Here is a 7,903-nt window from a genome sequence, read left to right as displayed (position 1 = left end):
TGTGTGTGTGTGTGTGTGTGTGTGTGTGTGTGTGTGTGTGTGTGTGTTTACACATGTCAGTCAGCAATATCTCTTAGGTGGAGGTGTAAGGTGCAGTATTGGGATACTGAGGGCTACTGTTAAGCTATGAAAGTTTTATTATTTTTGTCAGAAATGGGAAACCAAAAGTTCTGTTGAGTTCCTGTTTCAGCCGTTTTGGACCTCTCCTCCCTAGGCCAGATAGGTTCTGGGAGACAGCCATTTAGCACCCAGCTAGGTTGGAGAGCCTCAGATTTCCCCTCCCTTTCAGCCCTCAGGGGTAACTCTGAGCATAACCTTTCTTGGAGGACACCAGGCATGGCCAAGGGGGCGGGAGGGCTAGGTCGACAGATGTGACATCAGTGCCCCTTTGCTGGGAATAAAGAGGAGCCGATCTGCTATCTCGGTGTGCCGTGGAACCTGCCACCTCCTTGTCTTTAGTCTGCTCCGTCACTCGCTGACCAGTCTGGGAGGACAGCAAATGTTCCGTGTTCTCGGCTGGTGCCGTGAGATCATACAGCCCCCCAGAAGAGGGACCATGCAAATTTTGCCATGAAGTTCTGGGAAAGGCCAGCTGGACCAAAGGCCTTGGAGAAGAGGACCTGCAGCCTCTCAACCCTGAGGCCACAGCTCTTTGGCACTAATGTCAGACTCTTTGGAAAGAAATCTGCCATCTGACTGTCCACCAGCCATCCACCCGACTGGGTCTACAGATGACATTGTTGTACCTTGAACTGAGAACGTGGGAGTAGGTGGCTGTTTCTGGCACCCTGTGCCCTCGTCTCTAACAACAGGAACTACTTACACTTTGTCCCTAGCAGGCTTTCCCAGCCTCTGCTCAGCCATGACCTAGGACAGAGATGAACTTTCTGTTTAATTACTAAGGCAGAGAAAATGGTTCCTGAGTCTGAAAATGAAGCCTGTTTCACTTTCATTCACATGCACTGTGATGGGGTTATGTTTTTGCTGTGTGTGTGTGTGTGTGCGTGTGTGTGCTAGCAAGTGCACATTCTTAAAATCCTCTGGTTTAAACTAAAGTGACTCATGAGGAAGGAAACATTACAAAGAAAACAGAGTATGGTTTATTTGTCTATGTATTGAAACAAGATAAATAATAAATAAATGGGTGAGCAGTCTGCAGCCAGAGTCTGTATCTCTTTTCGTGGTGAAATGCCCAGAACACACAGGTGAACATCAGTGCTGCCATGTGTGAGGAGACCAGTTCCTTCCCTCTGCTGCTTGATAGAGGTCCTAGAGCAGTGGTTCTCAACCTGTGGGTTGTGACCCCCTTGGGGGTCAAACAGTCCTTTCACAGGGGTCACCCAAGCTCACCAGAAAACACAGATATTTACATTATGATTCATAACAGTAGCAAAATTGCAGTTAGGAAGTAGCAATAAAAACAGTGTTATGATTTGGGGTCACCACAACATGAGGAACTGTACTAAAGGGTTGCAGCATTAGGAGGGCTGAGAACCACTGTCCTAGAGAATCTGAATTTTATACTTTAAAGAATTCAGTTCATAAAAATAAAAATGCATTGAAAGGAGAAAGCCAATTTGAGAGCACTGTGGAGGGGATTCCCTGGAGAAACAACTGCCTAGGAAAGCCTTCTCAGAGCCGCACAGGTGACTGTGACAGTGTTCTCACAGGTGCACAGAGGCTGTGATAAAGTGGTCCAGACCATACCTCGGGCTGACAGGGGAACTTAGCAGGATCATTCATGTGGTGATGTTCGTTTTATAAGAATGAGACAGGTAAGAGCGATGGGGTCATGGAAGCTTGTTCCAAGGTTCCAGAAAGCTGCTGAGGTCAGACAATGTGCTGTGGGGCCAAATTTTCTGAAAGGGGGGCCTTGGGTGGCCATCGTATGAATCTATGAGGGTGTGCCCCAACTTAGAGTGAAGACACCAGGATCTCCGAGATGCCTGGACTGTGGGGCGTCCACTCAGGAAAGCTGCAGCTGTGAAGTAGCACTAGGTGAAGAGAGAGGTTATCTGTGTTGCAGGGAGCAGACCAGGAGATTCAGGGGTCCTGAAGGCTGGGAGAGCCCAGGTGATTCCACCAAGTGCTCCAGATGCCAGATATGGAGCGTGGGGATTTGGTGTCAGCTGAGGGTGGAGCTGTTTGGTAGGGCACTTGCCTAGTGCGCCGGGAGTCTAAGATTGATGCCCTAAACCCCATTAGGTCTGGGGGTGTACTACTGTAATCCCAGCACTGGGGAGATGGAGACAGGAAGATGAGAAGCTGAGTTCATGTTGCTATAAAGTGAGTCTGAGGCTAGCCTGAGATACAGGAGATGATATCTCTAAAAAGAAAAGAAAAGCTATCCATATACCTGCTTGTCTCAAAAGTGTAATCAGCTGAAGCTGGGGAGATGGCTCAGTGGTTAAGAGCATTACTGCTCTTTCAGAGGACCCAGATTCAATTCCCAGCACACACCTGGCGGCTCACAACTGTAACTCCAGGTCTAGGTGATCTGACACCCTTTTCTGGCCCACCAGGCATGCACACACAGCATCAATATGTGTGCAAGAAAAACACATAAATCACTGCTTGGCACAGAAAAGTGTGTTCAATAAATACATGTTGTATAATTAAATCCACGCTTTAAAAAAAAAAAAGTGTAAACAATAGGGCTGGGTAGATGACTCAGTAAAGCACCTGCCCAGCAAGCTGAAGAGCTAAGTTCAGATTCCTGGAAGCTTGCCGGCCAGCTAGTCTAGCCTACTTGGTGAGGACCTAAGGCCTCAGGACCAACACAGGATTTTTTCCTGATCACCACACGTACAGCACACCCACCCCAGATGTGTGCCCCATGCACATACAGATAAGCACACACAAGCGTACAATTGTTTTAAATTAAAAACAAACCATAAGAGCTGCTGGGGCCTGGTAACTTGACATTTTACATAAATGGTCAAGGCCAGAGAATTCAATGGAGCCTCCATTTTTTAAATCAGCGTGAAGCTTTCCGGTGTCAACCTGGAGGGGTCAGCTTTACAGTTAGCAGTCATGCTCAATCATTGTAGCCATCTCATGAAAACCTTTAATTCCTCTCCTCCACTGCCCTTCCAAACCACTTGGCGAGGAGAATACCAGCGATAGAGCTGTCCACGAGCTCAGCTTCCTCCCCTAGAGCAGGAACTTTCCAGGGGTACACACTGGTGTCCCTGCAGACTGGTGGCCTCACGCTCAGTGAACTGAACTCCCATGGCTATCTAAGGGGCAGCTGCACCTTCAGGAGCTTGGCCCCAATTTCCTTTACATGTTCCTCAAGGCTCCTAGCCGTTACCGTTTTCATCATCTGTAAGACTGCTCACCATCTGTGTCACAAGAAACAAAACGTGCACCTCCCCGCCACCACATCTGTGTGGTGTCTTTCACCCACATCCACCCTCCTTTCCAATCCAAGTGGAAAAGTTGATTCTTCTTCCTGGAAGCTAATCCTTGGCCAGCCAGCTGCAATAAAAGAAACTGACACATAAGGAAAGGCTTTGGAGCAATAAAATGTGATTGCAGAAATAAAATTTTAATATAAGGCACAAAAGATAAAGGTAAGGAGGACACCACTTAGATAGTAGAGTGTGGGGGCAGGGAGGGAACCACAGCTGCAATCCTAACACTCAGGAGGCAGAGGCAGGAGGATTGCACAGGTTCTACCATGCAAGGCTAGTCTGTCTCCAGACAAAGACAATGAGATGAAAATAGGAAAAATATTTGAAAATCAGCAGACTGGTCAAACACTGGATTCTACTAATAAACAGCTAAGTTCAGGGGCTGGAGAGATGGTTCAGCAGTTAAGACACAGGGGACCAGTGCCCATCCTCAGAAGCGCCTGTAGCTCTAGTTCCCGAGGATCTGACACCCTCTCCTGGCCTCCTTGGGCACCCGGTATGCATGTGGCACACAGACATACATGCAGGCAAAACATCCGTACACATAAAAAATGAAAGTCAGAAGAAAATAAAAGGGAATGTCCATAGCATTGAGATCTGCTAGTGTCCAAATTGAGAGGTGACACCAAGTGCCAGGACAGAGGAATAGTACCGAACTGCAATACTGTAAAATATAGAATAAGGACAATAGAAAGAAGGGAGGAAAGCTTTCAAGGAGAACAAAACCAAGGAATGTGAACGATCATGACACCGGGTTTCTCTATAGTAATTGTTGAAACAATGCAGTAGAACTGTATCTTAACTATTTTAAAGGAGAGAATGGGGACTGTAGTTCAGTGATAGAATACAGCCTATCTATTATGCATGAGGCACCAGAACCAATAATCATCAAGGAAAAAGGGGGAAAAAATATGGTAAAAGAAAAGAGACGGGCTTGAGAGATGGCTCAGTGGTTAAGAGCACCGAGTGCTCTTCCAAAGTTCCTGAGTTCAATTCCCAGCAACCACATGGTGGCTCACAACCATCTATGAGATCTGGTGCCCTCTTCTGGAGTGCTGGTGTACATGCAGGTAGAACACAGCATACATCATAAATAAATAAATCTTAAGGAAAAAAAAAAGAGACTTGTGTTTCCAACGAGGTTGTCAGTCACTCATGAAGGTGGGAGAACACAAGCATACTGCTCTTCATTCTTTTACCTCCACATATCTGTCCATCAAAATGTGAAAATATCTGGCCATGGTGGCACACACCTTTAATCCCAGCACTTGGGAAGTAGAGACAAGCATAGCTCAGTGAGTTCAAGGTCAGCCTGGTCTACACAAAAAGTTCCATGTCTTCCAGAGTTACCTGGTGAGACCGTATCTCAACCTCAGCTTCCCACCAAGAGAGAGAGAGAGAGAATATATAATTGGTTGTTTTGATACAGGGTTTTTTTTAATGTATCCCTCGGTGTCCTGGACTTGCTTTGTAGATCAGGCTGGCCTTGAACTCACAGGGAGTCGCCTGCCTCAGCCTCCCCGAGTGCTGGGATTAAAGGCGTGTGCCACTACACCCAGCTCAAGAAAATACATTTTTAAAGAGGAAGATCTCAAAACTTCAAAGATGGTTCAATTAAGAAAAGCCAGAATTGCCAGGTGGTGGTGGCACATACCTTTTATCCCAGGCAGATCTCTGAGTTCGAGGCCAGCCTGGTCTACAGAGTGAGTTCCAGGACAGCCAGGCCTACACAGAGAAACTCTATCTCAAAAAAACAAAACAAAAAGAAAATCTAGGTGCTAGGACATTAATAAAACATGAGGGGAAACACATGATAGCCTCAAATAACACAAAAAGGCATTTGACAACATGAGAAAAATGTTCCCTATGAGAGAAATGTTCAGAAGACTTACACAATATGACATACTTTCCCTGAGGAAAAATGTTCAGAAAGCATGAAGAAAATTTACACAATATGAGAAAGGACATCTGCACAGAGTCCATAGCTAGCACCGTACTCAGTGGTAAAGAGCGGAACATTTCTGTCAAAGGTCAAGAATGAGACAAGGACTCCTGCTTTCACTGCTGCTGTTCTGTCTCATATTAGATGTCTCAGCCAGAGAAACCAGATTAAAAAATAAATAAATAAGAGGAGTTCAAGTTGGAAAAAAAGAAGTAAAATTGTGTTCAGAAATCATATGATCTTATTTCTAGGGAAGCCCCAAATCAATAGGAACCCATTAGGCCGCAGAACTATCAAGCTAGTTTGTCAGAGTTGCAAGCCAGAGGCTCAACACGCAAAAATCAGTTGCCTTTTTAGCCACCTGTGTTGTAACCTGCTTAAATTCTATAGCCCCTCTGTTGAGACCTACTTTATTTCTTAGCATCCATAACTATGGCTCCTCTGTTAATACCCGCTGTAGCCTTTAGCGTATTAGAAGCCATTTTGCCTCTAAGTATGTCTCTATGGTTTCACTTCTCAAACTTTGTATATTTTGTTACCTGGACCCTCTATGAAGTCCCCCAACTGCAGAACCAATTAAATTAAAGGTCAGTTAGAAACCCTTTGTCTAGCTAGTCAAAATGAAGTAATATTGCTTCCTGCACCTGGCTACCTGGTTGTGTTTTTGTTACCTGGCAGTTATCTGGTTTTGGTTTGTTTCTTGCACCTGGTTACAGTTTTGTTATCTAGTTGTTACCTGGTTACAGTTTTTGTCTTTTTGTTTTTGTTTTGTATAAAAAAAAAATCTGTTTTAGGAGCAGACTAATGTCATAGTCTGGCTCCAAGTCCAGATTATGGCCCTGGCTGGTCAGTTTCTGTTTAGTGTTCAATAAACATCTGTTGAGCTCAGTCTGGTGTCAAGAGTGGTGAGTGAGTGGCTATTCCTGAACCCGTAACACCGTCAATGACCAATCCAAAAATGTGTCATCTTCCCACTGCTGTGCTAATTATCCCAAAGCAAAGCACAGAGGGACTATTCCTTTTAACATCCAGCAGCTCTTAGTGCCACTGAGGTTCACATTAAAGGTGGTTAGAATGGTAAATACCACCATATATATATATATATATATATGAGTGTGGGTTTGTACACACCTCTGGGAGTGAGTGCTTGAAGGTCAGAGGACAACCCTGGATGTCCATCCTCACTTCCCACCATGTTTGAGACAGGCCATCTCTTATTCAACACTGTGTACACTAAACTAGCTGGCCTGGAAGCTTCTGGTGGTTATTCAGGCTCCACTTCCTACTTCCCAGGAGGGGCTCATCAGGATGACTGATACTTGAGCTATTATTGTCATTGCCCAGCTATGACTTGGTTTTGGGGACCGAACAACTTCTCAGACTTATCTAGCCATCACCTTATCCCTTGAGCCATCTCCCTGGCTCACAATAAAATAATTTCTAAGGGAAATGCATAGGATCCATTATGCAGGCCATTAAACGAAAGAGACAAAGTGATGGGAAAGGAAGGGACAGTGTGATACCAGACACTGTCTGCGAAGAATACAAGAATGAGAAGGGCCAGAAAGGACGGGAGAGATCCAAATAAACTCAGTCTGACTTATCAAGAGGCTGTGCTGGTTTTATCAGACTTGTGTGTGGTCCTGCAGAAGTCTGGGTAAGGATATTCAATATGTAGTCATTAAATGCAGCCATGCACCACTCCACGACCTCATGGTCAATAATCTACCATAATTAGGATAACTAAGCCTATAAGGTTAAGTCTAGTAACACCATGTCTGTTTTAGTTTATGGAAGGACACTCTATGGTCCTCATAGAAGACTAATAACACACATTTCAGACCAAGCAATCTGTGATATACGGATGTTCTCATTACATATACTGACCATATATGTATATGATACACAGAGGCAGTTTTTCAAGCCATTTGTCTTAGTCTCTCTCTCTTGGTTTTTGAGGCAGGGTTTCTTGGTGTAGTCTTGGCTGCCCTGGAACTCACTTTGTAGACCAGGCTGGCCTTAAACTCAGAGATCAGCCTGCCTCTGCCTCCCAGAGTGCAGGGATTACAGGTGTGCACCACTATTCCCAGCTGCCTATTTGATTTTATTTTTAAAGAATTATTTATTTGTTACATATACAATGTTCTGCCTGCATGCCAGAAGAGGGCACCAGATCCCATTATAGATGATTATGAGCCACCATGTGATTGCTGGGAATTGAACTCAGGACTTTTGGAAGAGCAGCCAGTGCTCTTAATTTCTGAGCGGTCTCTCCAGCCCTGCCTATTTGATTTTTAACTTTTTTTTCCCCAAAACAGAAAAATGTCCTTCCTTACTGTGTATAACTCTGCTATCTCAGCCATGCATATTGGTGTACACCTTTAATCCCAGCACCCTGGGAGACAGAGGCAAGTGGATCACTGTGAGTTGGAGGCCAGCCTGGTCTACAAAGTAAGTCCAGGACAGCCAGGGCTACACAGAAAAACCATGTCCAAATAATAATAATAATAATAATAATAATAATAATAATAATAATAATAATAAT

The sequence above is a fragment of the Psammomys obesus genome, unplaced genomic scaffold (genome assembly GCF_907164565.1).
Source record: "Psammomys obesus unplaced genomic scaffold, mPsaObe1.curated_primary_1811, whole genome shotgun sequence".
NCBI classification, from domain to species: Eukaryota; Metazoa; Chordata; class Mammalia; order Rodentia; family Muridae; genus Psammomys; species Psammomys obesus.
The sequence above is the reverse complement of the archived record's forward strand: the minus strand, read 5'-3'. Positions refer to the sequence as shown.